Source organism: Miscanthus floridulus, chromosome 11 (assembly GCF_019320115.1).
Source record: "Miscanthus floridulus cultivar M001 chromosome 11, ASM1932011v1, whole genome shotgun sequence".
Taxonomy (NCBI): Eukaryota; Viridiplantae; Streptophyta; class Magnoliopsida; order Poales; family Poaceae; genus Miscanthus; species Miscanthus floridulus.
This window is the reverse complement of record NC_089590.1, coordinates 47,517,595-47,536,735: the sequence shown is the minus strand read 5'-3', so window position 1 is coordinate 47,536,735 and position 19,141 is coordinate 47,517,595.

Sequence of the window (19,141 nt, the reverse complement as noted above, 5' to 3'; positions counted from 1 at the left end):
TCATACCTCGCCTTCCAGCAAGCTCGGGGACTACATTGGTACGATGCACCTGCCGGTGCATCTTGTATCGCCTGTACGACGACTGGATTCTCAATTGAACTGGGAATTCTTTTTAGACCCTAGCACCACATGACTACGTCACCTACTACCAGGCTCGGGGACTAAGTGGGCACACTTCACCTTGCGGTGAATGTGCTCGATCTGATGATCAAAGATGCTACGCTTCAAGACGCACTTACATTTCTTTTCAGAAATACAAGTGGGCACACTTCCCAGGATGGAAATCTTTTTCTTTCTTTTTAAGAGCACCATACATTCTTCGGACAACCTATTTCTCCGGCGATAATGGTGGTCGGAGATGTCAAGAACACAAGCCTCACTGTTTGGAGAAGGTTAAAATGGTGTGTCGTATCAGAATACATGGCGCTCGGGGACTAGCTGTGGGGGATATACCCCGGGTACCACAAGGTGGTACATGGGCCGCACCATCCAAGGTGGCCCGGCCCATAAGATCAAGGCGTGCACATCAAGATTACAAGTTGTACTATATATTGTAAATAGTACCAAATAGGATACTTTACTTATAACCTTGTCTCTTCGGAGTATATAAGGAGAGACAAGGGTCCCCTATAGGATAGGTCAATCTGTATACATCTCAATACAATACACCAAAGACACAGGACGTAGGGTATTACGTCGACCAAATGGCCCAAACCTATCTAAATCACTGTCTCTGCGCCTTGTGTCACCATCTGGTTCCTGATTACACACACCGTCTACCGACAATCTACCACCACGGGCACCCCCTCGGTGGACTGCCAACCATATTTCGTCAACAGTGGCGCACCAGGTAGGGGTCCCCTTTTAGGGGTTTGTGTGTGCTGATCCCATAGTGAACTGGATGGATCTCAACCTCGACATAATGTTCTCGGCGAAATCAACCTTCACCTTCGGTTTTTGCACGAGAATTTTCTTCACGTAAATGGACATTGGAGCTTGGCGGATCGTGGTGTCGTTCTTCAATCATCTACGAGCGTCGGCGCATCCAACTGCACCACCACGACGTGATCCCAGCATGACACAGCACTACATCCGTGCAGCGACCAACAGCACCACGTGCAAGCCTATGGATTTCAACAAGACTGCATGCAAAGCAGCGCTGTGCTATTAGATGATACATGCAACCATCGAAGGACGCATGGCCTATAGCCGCATGCACACAACCTCGCCATCGGCGTCTTCTCTGACTTCACCGACCTGCCGAGGCCTCGGCGACGCTACTATGTGGCATTCATATTCCAGGCCGCATCCGCATGGGAGTCCTACTCCAATTCGAATCGGACACAACGTGCAGCAGAAATCTTCATGGAAGCAAATCTGCATGCATGCAAGCAAACAAGGACTGGACGATCTACAAAGCATGCACGTGCTGATAAATTAGCCTGCATGCGTGTGTGCATATACATGTACAAACAGCTAACGGGCGACGTCCAAAGCTAAGTCAATACTTGTATTTATTTTCTAATTTATATCCCATGAGATAGTACGTGTCTAGATATCTCCCACATATGCGTGATTATTTTGGCAGGAGCCGAGCAGCCATCATTAACCTGGAACTCCAACCAATCGGACGCATCCATACAATGCAACACGTACAATGAAATACGTCAAAGTCCGAATACATCGAGCTGTCCGAGCCATCAAGCGAGCCACGCCGAGCCGCGGAGCGAGCCGCTAAGCGAGCCACGCTGAGTTTTGACCACGTCGACCGCGACCACGTCGACCACGTCTCGAGCGGCCCCGCCGAGCTCCGACCACGACCACGTCGATCACGTCCTGAGCAGCTCCGCCGAGCTCCGACCATGTCGACCACGACCACGTCCCGAGCAGCTCCGCCGAGCTCCGACCACATCGGCCACCAGACCACGTCGCAATGATGACCGCCACGAAGAACGGCGCTACGACAATCGTGACCACAGTCATGGCGACAGGCCGAAAAGCTCGAGGACCGAACAACTTCATCGCGACCAACCAGATGTCTATCCAAAGATAATTTTCCACAACAACACCATCCGCGGCAACCCAGCTTCTTGCGGCAGGCGTTCAACGATCACTGTACCAAGGATACATGCAAGAGGTGACGTCAACTAGTATATACATTGTATTCATGCACAACGGACATGCAATCCAGCAAGATCAAGGCGACGACATGTGGAGTTTCGTCAAAATTGCGGCAACTCGGCGTCAATCCGTGACGGCGGTTTTTTCCATCATATCGTCCATGACGGCCCTCATGTGCGTCCGTCATGAGGCCAAAGTTCCGACCAGGCGTCGGCTCAATCCACAGCAACATGAAGACAACGCAAGCTAGCCAAGAGTTACACATATATGCGTATACATCTACACAAGTATACAAGCAAGCCATCTCATTGGGCAGAAGGCCAAGACGATTTGTTCACACGCCCAAAAGCTAAGTGAATTCTCAATTAAATATTTATTACTTGATTTTTATTCAATGACACACAAATCTTTTTATTTTTCCTCATGCACCATCTCACGCGGCATCTCACGATGACCGAAGCAAGATGCGTGCATGATGGGATCATCGACTCAAGGCACATGCCTGCCGCTGGAGCTTGGAGGAGAGGGTGTACAGACACAGGTCGGAACGTCAAGGCCAAGTACATGAGCTCTGGAGCACTCGGAAGCCAGACGTCGATCAACTCATGTTGAGCCATCGGCGAGCCGTGTCGATCCGTCAAACAAGCCGTCTGAGCTGTCTAGCAAGTCACGACGAGCCACGTTGAGCCGCGTCGAGCCATTGAGCGAGCCGCGCCGAGCCACAAGTGAGCCGTGTCAAGCCATCTCTCGAACATCACAACACGCCGACTACTCCCACCGGTCGTCAATAAAGCTAAGTATTATTTTTAATTGAAAATTTCTTTGATCATCGTACACCTCCACCGACCACCCTAAGGGTGCGCTCCGCGTCGAATTTTCTCCATACATACAATCCAAAACATGTATAAGTTTTTACAACGGTTCGCCGATATGTTTTCCTTCCTGCTTGAGAATCCCAGAGCCGGCACTATCTCCGGCTCCACCCCATGCGTGCATGAGAGTCCGCCCACTGCGCTACGGGGAGTCGGCAGTCGCTCCCTAGTAACACTGGCACTCTACGCGCGGCAGCGTTCCGTACCTCGCGCTACGAGATGTTGGTTAGCTCAGGGCTGGCGCATTCTCCAGGACAGGTTAATACATCGCGCTACGTCGCTACATAACAAAAAGGGCTAAAAACAGCTAATGTTATTTTTCGAATATTACACCAAGTATAATTCATCGCCAACCGAACACCAAGTGTTTACTTCACCTCCTATAGAGAGATCAATATATTTCATACATCATCATGTACTACTGCTCTCTGTGTTTATTTTTCAGGAACATAGTTTGGTCGACGAGCTCATGCTTCGGGGCTCGCCAAGACCACTATGGTGCTTGAGGACTCTGGCTAGACCACCCTTGTGCTCGGGGACTCGCCAGACCACTCCGTGCTCTAGGACCCTCGGGGACTCGCCAGACCACTCCGTGCTCTGGGACTTCTGGCCAGACCACTCCGTGCTCGGGGACTGCCTCGATCACTCTCCGACCATGGCTTGGGGACTTCGTCGCTCGCTCCTCGACCTGTGCTCGAGGACTACCTCGATCACTCTTTGACCATAGCTTTGGGACTTCGTCGCTCATTTCTTGACCTACGCACGGGGACTGCCTCGACCACTCTCCGACCATGGCTCGAGGACTTTGCATCTCGGCTACATGTGACTGGCAACTCGCATATAGTTGGGGATATTTTTTCGCACTTAGACCTTGCTACAAGGCTCATACCTCGCCTTCCAGCAAGCTCGGGGACTACATCGGTATGATGCACCTACCGATGCATCTCGTATCGCCTGTACGACAATTGGATTCTCAATTTAACTAGGAATTCTTTTTAGACCCTGGCACCATGTGACTACGTCACCTACTACCAGGCTCGGGGACTAAGTGGACACACTTCACCTTGCGGTGAATGTGCTCGATCTGATGATCAAAGACGCTACGCTTCAAGACGCACTTACATTTCTTTTCAGAAATACAAGTGGGCACACTTCCCAGGATGGAAATCTTTTTCTTTCTTTTTAAGAGCACCATACATTCTTCGGACAACCTATTTCTCCAGCGACAATGATGGTTGGAGATGTCAAGAACTCAAGCCTCACTGTTTAGAGAAGGTTAAAATGGCGTGTCGCATCAGAATACATGGCGCTCGGGGACTAGCTGTGGGGGATATACCCCCGGGTACCACAAGATGGTACATGGGCCACACCATCCGAGGTGGCCCGGCCCATAAGATCAAGGCGTGCACATCAAGATTACAAGTTGTACTATATATTGTAAATAGTACCAAATAGGATACTTTACTTATAACCTTGTCTCTTCAGAGTATATAAGGAGAGACAAGGGTCCCCTAGAGGACAGGTCAATCTGTATATATCTCAATACAATACACCAAAGACATAGGACGTAGGGTATTACGTCGACCAGATGGCCTGAACCTGTCTAAATCGCTGTCTCTACGCCTTGTGTCACCATCTGGTTCCTGATTACACGCACCGTCTACCGACAATCTACCACCACGGGCACCCCCCTCGGTGGATTGCCGACCATATTTCGTCGACAATCAGCGGCATCATTGTCCATTCGGGGGACGTGATGTAGCTCAATTCCCTAGAATTTGTCCTCGAGCTTGTGCACCTCTTGGTAGTATGTCGCCATGAGGGGACTTTTGTAGGAGGACTCCTTCATGACCTGATTGATGACCAGCTCCGAGTCACCACGAATGTAGAGTCATGTAGCACCAAGTTCGATGGTGATGCACAGTCCGTTGATGAGGGCCTCATACTCCATGGCGTTGTTTGAGGCTAAAAAGTGGAGGTGGATGGAGTAGCAAAGCCTACTCCCATATGGGGAGATCAGAACCACTCTAGCCCTTGATCCTAGTGCCATGACGGACCCTTGGAAGTGCATTGTCCAGTACTCGTGGGTGACGTTTGGGGTCGGTAGCTGGACCTCTATCCATTCAGCAACAAAATCCGTGAGAGCTTGAGACTTAATGGCGGTACGGGGGATATACCTGATATCGTGGCCCATGAGTTCAAGTGCCCACTTGGAGATCCATCCTACGGCGTCATGGTTGCGGATGATGTCTCTGAGCGGGTATGAAGTGACAACCGCGACTTCATGGTTGGTGAAGTAGTGCAGGAGCTTCCGGGTCACCATCAACACGGCATATAGGAGCTTCTACACCTGGGGATACCAGACCTTGGGGTCGGTGAGTACCTCCTCGATGAAGTATATGGGTCACTGGACCTTAAGGTGGTGTCCTAGTTCCTCCCTTTTGATGACTAGGGCGGTGCTTACCACATGGTTGCTGGCCGTGACGTAGAGGAGGAGGGGTTCTCCTTGTTCGGGAGCGATGAGGATTAGGGCCGACGTTAGGGATGCCTTGAGGCTCTCTATAGCCTACTGAGCTTCCTTAGTCCAGACGAAGGCATTCGTCTTTTTGAGGAGTTTGTAGAGTGGCATTCCTCGTTTGCCGAGCCGAGAGATGAACCGGCTCAGAGCGGCCAGACATCAGGTGAGCCTTTGCATGCCCTTGACATTGCGTATGGGGCCCATGTTGGAAATGGCCATGGTTTTTTTGGGGTTGGCCTCGATGTCGCACTTGGACATAATGTATCCTAGCAGCTTCCCCTTTAGAACCCCAAAAACACATTTCTCTAGATTCAATCTGATGTTGAACCTTTAGAGGCTCACGAACGTTGCGGCCAAGTTTGCAATCAAGTCGGAACCTTGAGCCGTTTTGAACACTATGTCATCAACATAGACAGCGATCATTGGTCTTGGTCGCTTGGCTTGATCAGGCTGATCGAGCGGGTCAATTTGGTCAGTGAAGCATTGCTGCATGCACCTTTAGTAGGTGGTGCCAGCGTTTTTTAGGCCAAAAGGCATGGTTACGTAGCAGTACGAACCATACGGGGTGATGAATGAGGTTGTAAGCTGATCAAACTCTTTCATCGCGATCTGGTGATAGCCTAAGTAGGCATCCAGAAAGGAAAGGATCTAGCAACCCAAGGTGGAGTCAACTATCTGGTCTATGCATAGCAAAGGAAAGTGATCCTTTGGACACGCCTTGTTGAGGCTAGTATAATCAATGCACATTCTCTATTTCTCGGTCTTCTTTTTAATAAGAATGGGATTGGCAAGCCAGTCGAAGTGGAATACCTCTCTGATAAATCCGGCTGCCAGGAGTTTGGCGATTTCTTCGCCTATGTCCCTGCGCCTTTCATCGTCGAAACAGTGTAGGCGTTGCTTAGTGGGCTTTGAGCCTGGGATGAGGCACAGCGTGTGCTCAGCGATGTCCCATGGTATGCCTGGCATGTCGAATGGCTTCCATGCAAAGACATCACGATTGGCATGTAGGAAATCGATGAGCTTGCATTCCTATTTGGCCAGGCGCTGGGTCTCGATCCGCACCATTTTGGTTGGGTCGCTCGGGTCGATTCCCACCGCCTTGGTTTCCTCAAGTGGGCAGAAGGCTGTCGAGGAGTTTGGTTTGTTGCAGTCTGGGACTGTTGGGGTCGATGACTCCCCAAACCATGGAAGAACCATACGAGTTGATGACCACGGTGCCGAGCTCGAAATACTCGTGGTCGCACGTGAAGGCGTGCGAAAAGGCGCTGCTCATGGTGATGACGCCGTTCAGTCCATCATCTTCAGCTTGAGGTAGGTGTAGTTGGGGATTGCCATGAATTTGGCATAGCATGGCCACCCCAAGATGGTGTGGTAGGACCCTAGAAAGTCCACCACTTTGAAGGTGAGGACCTCTGAGCAGAAGTTGGAGCAGGTATGCCTACGCTCCCAGGATCACCCCATGGAAGGGAGAGCTCGCCAGGTGGAGTTTCGACTAGGGATGTGCATGGCATCAAGGGTGTTGACGTATAGGATGTTGAGGCCGCTGCCTCCATCCATCAGCACCTTAGTGAGGTGCTTCTTATGGATGATGGGGTCGACGATGAGCGGGTAACGTCTGGCCTCATGATGTGGGAGGGATGGTCCCTCTAATCAAAGGTGATTGGAGATTCAAACCAGCTGAGGAAGGAGGGGACGGCTGTCTTGGTGGTGCATGCCTCCCTATAGCACACCTTGTGCTGGCGCTTGGACCAAATGGCGTCAGATCCGCCGAAGATCATGATGCATTCCTTAGGGTCAGGGAAGCCATCTCCATCCTTGCCCATCGTGCCTCCTTTCTTGGCTGCCGTCTCTTTGTCGTCTCCTTCTTTTGGCCCACCGGTCTATCGTAGGAAACATTTGAGGAGCTCGCAGTCCTTGTAGAGGTGTTTGATGGGGTAGGCATGGTTGGTGCATAGGCTGTCCATGAGCTTGTTGAAGTGGTCAGGCAGTCCCTGTTGGGGCTGCTTGCCGATGCAATCAGCCACGGCAACCAACACGGTGTTGTCCGATCGGCGCCGATCCTTTTTGTTCTTCTTGCCCCTCTATGTGGAGGGGTCCTCATCTTGGTTCATGCGCTTGGCCTTGCCTTTATCCCGACCTCCATTGAAGACCACTCCGACCGCATCCTCGCCGAAGGCGTGGTTAGTGGCAACATTGAGTAGGTCACGGGTGTTACGGGGCTTCAGGTAGCCAAGCTTGTGGATCAGGGACTCATAGGTCATCTCGGAGAGGAATGTGATGATGACATCTATGTCGACGACATCAAGGAGGGAGTTGCATCATTGGGAGAACCTATGGATGTAATCCTGTAGGGACTCGCTGGGCTCTTGTTGGCAACTCTTGAGGTCCTAGGAGTTTCTAGGGCAGACATACGCCCCCTAAAAATTTCCGACGAAGACCCTCTTGAGGTCCACCCAGTCGTGGATGTTGTTGTGCGAGAGGAATTCAAGTCATGTTCAAACATGTTCCCCCACGCAGGTGGGGAGATACTGAATGATGAAATAGTCATCATCCACCCCTCTGACTCGATAGGTGAGCCAGAAATCTTCGAGCCAAATACCGGGGTTTGTCTCCTCGGTATACTTGGTGATGTTGGTGGGTGGTCGGAAACACTGTGGGAACAACGCTCTTCGGATACACCGGTCAAAGGCCCATGGTCCTGAGCCCTCAGGGCTAGGACTTCGGTCATCTGACCGGTGACCATGCCTAGGGCGCATTTCACCGCTCCCCTCGATGGTTTGGCCGAGACCCGTGTCGCCTACCCTCATCGTCGCCCAGTGGACGTCATCATCATACCGGGCCTGATGCCAGTTGCTGATGACGTTGCAAGCATCTTGGTGTAGACCGGGCCATTCACGTACCAGCGGTTGGTGTAGAGCAGGCGCCAGGTCGGACCACAGCACGGCCGCTGCCTCCTAAGCCGCACTTGGTGGCTGTAGTGGCGAGCGGATGGAGCGATCCATCTAGCGCATCCCCACTCCCTCGGTGGGGAAAGAGGGTGCGTGTCGGAGTCATGATGCAGAGCTTTTCACCTATTGAATAGCGGCAGCTTCTACCAGCACCCAGAGGTTCCGGTAGACCGTCCTCTCCTAGGGGTCAATGGGCTCGAGAACGCCGCGTTGAAGCATTGCTGTAGCAGCGATCTTCTAGCTAGCCCGAGCGAACTATGGGGGATCATTCCCCTCGTTCATGATGTCGTGTTGGACCTGGCAGGCGTGACCCTAGGTGCCACCCACTGGGTCATGCGCATGGGGTGCAACGTGCCACACCAAGTGCGCCAGCGCAGGCGGCGGTTAGTTCTACCACTATTGTCGTAGTTCCTCGGCGTGCTCTTGTGCAAATGCAAGGGCCCCGCACGTGGGTCTGGAGGGGTGTGAGTCTACATAGACTCCACAACCATAGGTGGTTGTCCTAGAGCATCCACCATAGCGCACTCCCAGGACGGACGGTGGCTAGGTGCCACGTCGCCGATGCTGGAGTCGTCGCTCTCACCCTCATCATTTAGGAGTTTGGGGAAAATGGTAGGAGCATAGCTCACCATTCCTATGAATTTGGATGTGAGAGGGGATGGTGCCAGCATCCTTCGGAGCCCCCAAGCGCACGCGTCCATGGGGGACGCGAGGCCATAGGGGAACTAATCGTATAGTGTTCGTGGTGCGATCAATACGGTCCCTCTGGATAATTAGCAGGAGATAGTGTTGAATGTACAACAGCTTCCCCACGGACGGCGCCAACTATCGGTGCAGAAAGTGACCAACACATAAATATTTGTGGTTTTGCCATACATTGTGATCGGAGGTGGCCTAGCACTCAATGACACAGGGTTTATACTGGTTCAGGCAACATGCCCTACGTCCAGTTTGAGTCGGTCGGTGACTTTATTCCTGAGCCCAGGTGCTCGAAGTTTGTAGTGGGGTTACAAACGAGAAGGAGAACATGGGGGTACAAGAGGTCCGGTTGAACTTTGGTTAGAGGGACCGAGAGCGATGGGAGCTCTGCTATATGCTAAGTGTTTGAGCATGTGCTCTTGGTTTGAACCTGGTGGTTCTGCTATTGTGTATTAGTGAACTTGATCGATCTAAATCAACCTATCTGTTGGAAGAGAGTGCATCCCCTTTTATACATGAAGGGGATAGCTTTACAAACAAGAGGGAGGGAGTACGCTCACCGCTAAGTCTTGTTGCCCATGCCGGTGGGTACAATACGATGGTAGGCGCCCACAATACTGTTGAATGTTAGATGCACGTGGGAGGTTGCGTCGTCTTCTTTAGGTATAGCAGATGTCGGTACCTGCTATATGTTGTTACCGAGAGGCATGCAGGGGGTTTTACCATGTTTGCCTGGTATGGTAAATGCCGGCGCCCACAACACTGTTGATGCCTTAGAGGCACGTGGGGGGAGCCTTACCGTATTTGTCTGGTATGGGAGTTGATGGCGCCCACAACACTATAGAGAAAAATGTCGGTGCCTACAACACTGCTTGTGTTCTGTCATGTCTGGGAGGTCGTAGTGTATTGTCCTGTAGGTGTATAGGGTATGGTCCTCGGTATTGCTTTTGACTTGAGTGTGCTGCCTCACTTTCCTTATTTGTTTTCTGGCCAGGCCTTCTGGTCGGAGAGACCGTCCGAAGGTAGGCTAGAGACCGAAGCGAGCGCTCTAGTCGGAGAGGTGTGCCAGAGTCAGAAGCAGGCACTGTTCCTTCTCAGCTAGGCCTTTCGATCAGAGAGACCATCTAGAGGTGGGCTGGAGACCAAAGCGTGTGCTTCGGTCGGAGAGGTGGGTCGGGGTCGGAAGCGGGCGCCGTTCCTCCTCGGCCAAGCCTTCTAGTTGGAGATTTGGACTGCCCTTCTAGCCTATCATTTAGGTACTTGGGCCTGCCCAAGAGCTATGTGTTGTTCGCAACATTCATCTGCTAGGTTGAGCCTTTATTGGGAAGCCAGTCCACAAGGGACCCCGGTTTTATGAACCCGACAGTGTGTGTTTATTAAGGGTAAAAGAAATGTAGCTGCTTGAGGTTCCAGGCATTGGTGAAGACCTTGTCATCGATGGTCTTGAGCTTGTAAGCACCTGTCCAGAGCACCATCACAACAATGTATGGTCCCTCCCATAGTAGGGAGAGCTTGTGGTGGTCCTTGCTGCTCTAGACGAGGCAGAGGACTAGGTCTTCGACATTGAAGACCCGACCCCGCACTCAACGACTGTGGTATCATCACAATGCTTGCTAGTACTTGGCTGAGTGGAGGAGGGCAACATCACGCACTTCATCTAGCTGGTCCATGGCATCCTCGAGGGATGCCTTGGCTCCCTGTTCATCATACACCCTGACCCTTGGTGCTCCATATTCGAGGTCGGTTAGAAGGACAACCTCGGAACCATAGACCACGAAGAATGGTGTGTAGCTAGTGGCCTGGCTGGGGGTCGTCCTCAGGCTCCAGAGCACCATGGGAAGCTCTGCGACCCATCGTCTGCCAAACTTGTTCAACCGATTGAAGATCCTAGGCTTGAGGCCTTGTATGACCATGTCGTTAGCATGCTCGACCTACCCGTTTGTGCGGGGGTGCGCCACGGTGGCCCAATCGACCTAGATGTGGTATTAATCGTAGAATCAGAGGAACTTTTTTTTGGTGAACTGCATGTCGTTGTCCGTGATGATGGAGTTCGGGACTCTAAAGTGATGGATGATGTCGAGGAAGAACAACATGGCTTGCTCGAACTTGATCGTGGAGATTGACCAATCCTCTATCTATTTTGTAAACTTGTCTACGGTGACAAGCAAGTGGGTGTAGCCCCCGGACACCCTTTTGAGGGGTCGGACTAGATCGAGCCCCTAGACCACGAATGGCCACGTGATGGGGATTGTCTGGAGTGCTTAGGCCAGCAGGTTCGTCTACCGAGCATAGTACTAACACCCTTCACAGATGCGCACAATCTGCTCAGTGTCGGCTACTGTGGTCGGCCAATAGAAGCTTTGTTAGAACACATTTCTGACTAGGGTTCTAGGCGTGGCATGGTGACCGCAGACCCCACCGTGGATATCGCTCAGCAAATGCTTCCCCTGTTCGATGGGGATGCAGCGCTGTAGTATCCTAGTGTGGTTTTGCATGTAGAGTTTGCCCTCAACAAGGACAAAGGACTTGGCATGACGCGCAAGCCGTCGGGCCTCCATCTTGTCTGTCGGTAGCACCTCATAGAGGAGGTAGTCGAGGTAGAGCGTTCTCCAGTCGACTAGAGGGTCGGGCTCTGTCATTGGGTCCTCTTCGAGCTCCACGACTTTAGGGACGGATGGAGCCGATGATTGGTTAGCCCCTGAGCCTAGGGTGGGTGGCCCATCACTGGCTTTGTTCTGGTTCCTCATAGCGGACCGAGGGTTTGTGTTGATCGCCATTGAAGACACCTATTATCACCGGCTCTCGGCCGGACGCTGCCTTCACTAGCGCATCAGCCGCCTCATTGAGACATCATGGAATGTGGTTGAGCTCAAGGCCGTTGAACTTGTCCTCTAGCCGGTGGACTTCTTGGTAGTATGTAGCCATCTTGGTGCTGTGGCTGCTCGACTCCTTCATGACTTGGTTGATGACCAGCTGGGAGTCACCCCGGACATCAAGGCACCGGATACCAAGCTCGATGGCGATGCGTAGGCCGTTAACGAGTGTCTCATATTTGGCCACATTGTTGGAGGGGAAATGGATGCAAACTATGTACCTCATGCGTACCCCAAGGGGCAAAACGAAGACTAGCCCTGCGCTGATGTCTTTCTTCATCAGCGATCCATCGAAGTACATCATCCAATACTCTTGGTCGATGACCGTTGGCAGCATTTGGACCTCGGTCCATTCTGCAACGAAATCAGCCAGCACCTAGGACTTGATGGCCATCCAAGAGGCATATGTAATGCCCTGACCCATCAGCTCGAGTGCCCACTTCGTGATTCTTCCCGTAGCATCCTGGTTTGGGATGACCTCACCGAGGGGGAAGGACATCACGACCATTACTAGATGTGACTTGAAGTAGTGGCATAGCTTCCTCTTGGAGATGAGGACGGCGTATAGGAGCTTATGGATTTGGGGGTACCGGGTCTTAGAATCAGATAGGACCTCGCTAATGAAGTACACGGGGCACTGTACTTTATGGGCGTGCCCCTCTTCTTCTCACTCTACTACTAGGGTGGTGCTGACCACTTGTGTGGAGGCCGCAATGTAGAGTAGAAGGGGTTCTCCATTGGTTGGAGGAACTAGGATCAAGGCCTTCATCAGAAGCTTCTTGACCGTGTCAAGTGCCTCCTAGGCCTCGAACGTCCATTCGAAGCAGTCGGGCTTCTTTAGAAGTCGATAAAGGGGGAGACCTCATTCACTAAGGCACGAGATGAAATGACCAAGCATGGCGAGACACCCTATAACTCATAGTACCCCCTTTATGTTCTGAATCAGGCCCATCCTTGTGATGGCCGAGATCATCTCTGGGTTGGCTTCGATGCCATGCTCGGAGATGATGAAACCGAGCAGCATACCCCTCAGGACCCCAAAAATGCACTTCTTGAGGTTGAGCTTAATGCCATTTGCTTAGAGTTTTACGAAGGTCTGCTCAAGGTCGCTATGAGCTGGTCAGCCTGTTTGGACTTGACCACGATCTCAGCCACGTAGGCCTTAATGGTTCACCCGATGAGGTCTCTGAAACACTTGAGCATACAATGCTGGTAGGTAGCCCCAATGTTCTCTAGACCAAACGGCATTGTGACATAGCAAAACGATCCAAAGGGGGTGATAAAAGATATCGTGAGCTGGTCAGACTCTTTCATCGTGATTTGATGGTACCCGGAGTATGCATCAAGGAAGTAAAGGGTTTCGCACTCTGAGGTAGAGTCGACTACTTGGTCTATGCATGGCAAAGGAAATGGATCCTTCGAACATGCTTTTGTTGAGACCCGTGTAGTCAACACACATTCTCTATTTCCCACTCTTCTTTCATACAAGAACGGGATTGGCTAACCACTCGGGGTGGTACACTTCCTTGATGAACCTAGCCGCCAAAAGCTTTGTGATTTCCACACCGATGGCTCTATGTTTCCCCTCATCGAAGTGACATAGGCGCTGCTTCACTGGCTTGGAGCCTGGTTTGATCTTCAAGGTATGCTCGGTGACTTCCCTTGGAATGCCTGTCATATCCAAGGGTTTCCATGCAAATATGTCTTTGTTGACGCAGAGGAAGTTGACGAGTGCGCTTTCCTATTTAGAGGAAAGCACGGTGCCAATGTGCACCACTTTTCTTTTGGAGCTGCTGGGGTCTATGAGGACCTCCTTAGTGCCCTCCATCGGCTCAAAAGATCCAGCTGACCGCTGGTGGTTGGGTGCTTCTTCGGCGACCTCCTTCCTGATGGTCGTGAGCTCTTTGGAGGCAATGATTGCTGCAGCATGATCGCATCACTCAACCTCGCACTCATAGGCACACTGAAATGAGGTGTCGACGGTGATGACCCCACCTAGGCCCAGCATCTTTGGCTTTAGGTAGGTGTAGTTGGGGACGACCATGAACCTCGTGTAGCATCGATGTCCTAGGATGGCGTGGTAGGTTCCATGGAACCCAACCACATCGAAGGTGAGGGTCTCCATCCTATAATAGGATGGATTCCTGAAGGTGACGAGCAGGTCAATCTACCCATGTGGCACTACCTGTTTTCCAGGCATGATGCTGTGGAAAGGTGCTCCGGTCGGTCAAATGCGGGATCGACCGATGCCCATGGCGTCGAGTGTCTTGGCGTACATAATGTTGAGGCTACTGCCTCTATCCATTAGTACCTTAGAGAGTCACTTCATGTCGATGATCGGGTCGACCACGAGCAGATACCTCCCTGGTTGTGGGATGCTCTCTGAATGGTCGGTCCGATCAGAGGTTATGGCGGACTCTAACCACCAGAGTAAGGTAGGCACGGCTGGCTCAACCATATAGACCTCATGGCACATGAGCTTCTGACGACGCTTGGAGTCATAGGCTGCCGACCCTCTAAAGATCATGAGGTAGCCATCTAGCGTCAAAAAATCACCGCCCTTCCGCTCGGCGTCGTCCACGGTCGGGTCAGGGTCCTTCCCATGCTCCCCTTTGTTGGAGCCTCCAGGCAAGAACTGCTTCATGAGGCCACAGTCCTTGTACAGGTGCTTGACGGGGAAGGCATGGTTTGGGCATGGCCCCTCGAGTAGCTTCTTGAAGTGGTTCGGGGTGCCCTTCATGGGCTTCTGACCCCCCCTACAGTCAGCAGTGGCCATGAGTGAGCCCTCGTATCACTGCTTGTTCTTCTTCTTGATGGGACGGTTAGAGGTGCCTTCACCGACGTCCTCGTCCTGCTTCACCTTGCCTTTTAGACGGTCGAAGATCGCTCTGACTGCCTCCTCGCTAGAGGCATGGATGGTGGCGATGTCAAGGAGCTCCTTGGTGGTTCTCGAGCCCTTACGTCTTAGCTTGTGAACCAGGGTCTCGCAGGTGGTCCTAGATAGGAAAGCTCCTATAATATCAGCGTCGGCAATGTTAGGCAGCTCATTGCACTGCCGAGAGAAACGTCGGATGTACCCACGAAGGGTTTCTTCGGCCTTCTATCGACAGTTCTTGAGATCCCATGGGTTCCCAGGGTGCTTGTACGTGCCCTAGATGTATCCCACGAAGATCTCTTTTAGGTCTGCCCAACTTTGGATTTTGTTGGGCGGAAGGTATTCCAACCATGTTCGCGCTGAATTGGCCAGGAATAATGGAAGGTTGCAAATAATGAAATCATCATTATCCAATCCACCGGCTTGGTAGGTAAGCCGATAATCCTTAAGCCACAGTCTGAGGTTTATTTCCCTAGAGTATTTTGGGATATTGGTTGGTGGTTGGTACCTTGGCAGGAAGGCGGCGTTGAGGAGGTGTCGGCCGAAGGCCTAAGACCCCGGTAGGCTGGGGCTTAGGCTTCGGTCCTCGCCACTATCATAGCATCCACCATGACGAGGGTGATAGCCATGGCTAGCTCCCTCTCTAGAATCATGGCAGGAACGTCTACAAGCATTGAGGGTGTCACGTGCGTCATGGTTGCAGTCGAGATGCTCAAGCAACGGGACTGCGGTGCACTGCTTGCCACCTTGTGGTGCCTGGTGGACTGACGTGTCCTTGTTGGGTCGCTCTAAGGGCATGTGCGGGCTGGCATTGAGCTCACATCACCAAGACAGCGAGCTCTTGGCCTACTACGCCACCGCACGCTCGAGCAACGTGCGAATCTCATAGTGGGCCGTCGATCCTCGGGTGTCGCAGGCCCTCGAAGCCCACAGAGCAAGGCCATCGTAGCAGTGATATTCTGGCTCGCCTAGGCAAAGTGTGGGAGGGCTTCATCATCCACGAGCGCCCACCATCTCCATGATGCTTCCGCATGTTCCTGCTCGAGCTAGAGTCATGCTTCCTCGAGCTCAAGGTGCTAGGCCTTCAACTGCTCCACCCGTAGGTAGTGTTTTCCTAAACGCTAAACGATAAACAGTCGGTCACCTACTGTTTAGCCATTATTCGGGCAAAATGTCCCATTAAACGGGCAAAACGGGCAATTAAACGGGGTAAACAGGTGATTAAACGGAAACTGTGCACCACCGTGTAGCGTTTACATGGTGTTTAAACGGGCTAAATAACTGTTTAGGCGAATAGTGCCCGTAGGCAAGGTGGGGCCCCTGTCTCCCCCTTGACCTCGTCGTTGAGGTCATTCATCGGGGTTGTTTCCTCTTCGTGGACGCTTTCGATATGTCCCTCGGGGGTACCTGCGAGGAGGTCATGGAAAGACTCCATGACATATTCGGTCATCCCCACGAACTCGTCGTTCACGGGGGATGGAAGCGTGCATTACGCCATAGGGTGGTCATCAGTCTCTATGGCTTTGTAGAGACCGATAGGGAGCGCTGTTGGGGCGCTCCAAATGAGGTATTTTGAGGAGACTCTCCTTGAAAGCTACGCCATGACATTAGCGAACGAGAAGGTGAGGTGGTGTAGGTCCTCCCAGGACGGTCGGGGTCCTAGGAAGGTGCCGAGCTGGCTCTCTAACCTCCCATAGTCGAAGTAGAGGAGCTAGTCACTTCCAGGGATGCAGGACCCCGGTGCATGTAGCTACAGCTCCTCAAGTGCCTCGGTGATTGCGTCGAGGCCAGCACAGTAGAGAGGTCAGACGGTGACAGGAGCCATTGCCAACTCTCCCTCCATCGTGATGGTGAAGCCTAGGTCCTCGAAGCGCACGTGCGTGCCCGGGACCCAGCTGAGGTTGTGACTAGACATCTGAGGCCTGGTGTGGATGTCAAGACACGCAAAAGGCCCCCACCTAGCGTGCTAACTATCGGTGTTTCAAGTTGCCACCAACTAGTAAATTTCTAATATTACGTGTTTGACCTAGATGGTGTTCTAAGAGGACATGAGGTTTATACTGGTTTGGGCAGAATGTCCCTATGTCCAGTTCATTGCTGCTACCTGTGTTACTAGCACTGAAAGTTCATAGCAGGGGTTACAAATGGTCGAGAGAGGGACATGTCCTAAGTCTCTGATTGAAAGGGTGAATGGGTGCCGAGAGCTCGGTCGCTGCTCGGCTGTGTGCTTGTGTGCTCTAATCAGTTCGGGGTTTGAGTCTGAATCGGTATGATGTGTTTCGATCGTTACTCCGATGCTTTGTTCGATGCCTCTAATGGGACGCCCTAGTTTCCCTTTTATAGGCCAAGGGAAAGCAGGGGTTATAGCGAAGGGAAAAAGGACAATCCGAAGGAGAAGAAGTCCTCCAAGATCGCCGGGTCCTTCTCTTCTATGCGGGTCCCGATGACCCTATAGACATCAATAGGGACACCTTCACGTCATGGCCCTATCCATCACTGGCACCATGTGCAGGCGTCGTCTGCCGATCATGGCGCTCTACTCCATCCTGGCGGACATCGTGGTGAACTAACATGCCCATCAGTGTTCATATGAGGGTTAGGCAGAACGACACTAGTTCACCCGATGCTATTGCTAATGTGAGTGCTCAGGTATGGCCCATCATAGCCACAGGCTATATCAGGGCATGTCGGCCACCTCCCTGGTGTCAGAGCTTTGACCTAGGCCCATACGCTTGGACCTAGAGTGCTCAGTGGCGGTATGGGTCTTCGTCAGGCGAGACAGAGCTCACGGCCTTGGTGTTGGGCGAGGCGGAGCCAACCCCCAGGAGTCATGGTGAGGTGGAGCCCGCGGCCTCACTGTCGGGCAAGGCGAAGCCAACCCTCAGGGGTCGAGCAAGGCGAAGCCCGCGGCCACGGTGTCGGGCAAGGCAGAGCCAACCCTTAGGGGTCGGGCGAGGCGAAGCCACCCTTGGGGGTCGGGCGAGGCGGAGCCCACGACCTTGGTGTTGGGGAGGCAGAGTCAACCCTTAGGGGTCGAGCGAGGCGGAGCCACCCTCGGGGGTCAGGCGAGGCGGAGCCCGTGGCCTTAGTGTCGGGCGAGGCGGAGCCAACCCTCAGGGGTCGGGTGAGACAGAGCCAACCCCCAGGGGTCGGACAAGGCGGAGCTCGTGGCCTCGGTGTCGAGCGAGGCGGAGCCAACCCCTAGGGGTTGGGCGAGGTAGAGCCCGCGACCTCGGTGTCGGGTGAGGAGGAGCCAACCCTTAGGGGTCGGACGAGGCGGAGCCTGCGGCCTCGGTGTCGGGTGAGGCGGAGCCAACCCTTAGGGGTCGGGCGAGGTGGAGTTTGCGTACCTAGGGGTCGGTTAGAGTTATAGTCGCGCTCTTGACTGCTCGGACGAATCAATGTTGATGGTTATTAGCTCCTCCTCTTCGGGTACCCTGGTATTGGTCCCCGATAGCAGGGGTTGTATACAAGTATGTTGCATGGTCCACAGCATTTTTAGGTAAAAAAAACTAATTATATAGATGCAAAAGGTTGAATAATAATACTCAAAAGACAAATGTACTTATTTCTATTTAACAAAAAAAATGCTATTATTATTTATTATGTAGGAAAATCTACAAGGACAGACACAAATATCAGACTATTGCACAGGGGATGACTGTCTTATCTAGAAAGCAAACAGGGAAACAGGTAAAGAATGCCAAAAAAAGTTGACTAAGCACAATAAACCATCAGAAAACTTGTTTTTATTCCTAACAATATGTTTTGCAGATGGCTCTCGATAGCATGAATAGCAGCCCTAAAAGAAACAAAGAATTCAATTACTCGACTACAGAATTTGAGGTAAGACTCTAAAGACATGAAGTCATAGAACATATATGTATTAATAAATTCAAATATGATACAAAAAATATGAATAAGTTTTAGGACTACCAACTCAGGGACTAGGATGAAGAATACTTATCAGAGCCTGAAGAAGAACAATGGCAGAATGGCATCTTTAGAAACATGGAAATTCAAGAGATACAAGAACCAACAAGTGCCGTAGAAGATTCAACAATGACAACATCAAAACAGAGCATGCTAGCTGAAGAAATAGATAGAGCAGATAGAAATGGAAGCCAAGAACTCACTGAACAAGAGATTGATAAATTTATCAGTAGAGAGCAGATGTTAGCTTCTGAAGGAAACAACGTAGATATCAATAGCTTGTACACTCCACAGTTAGGGAT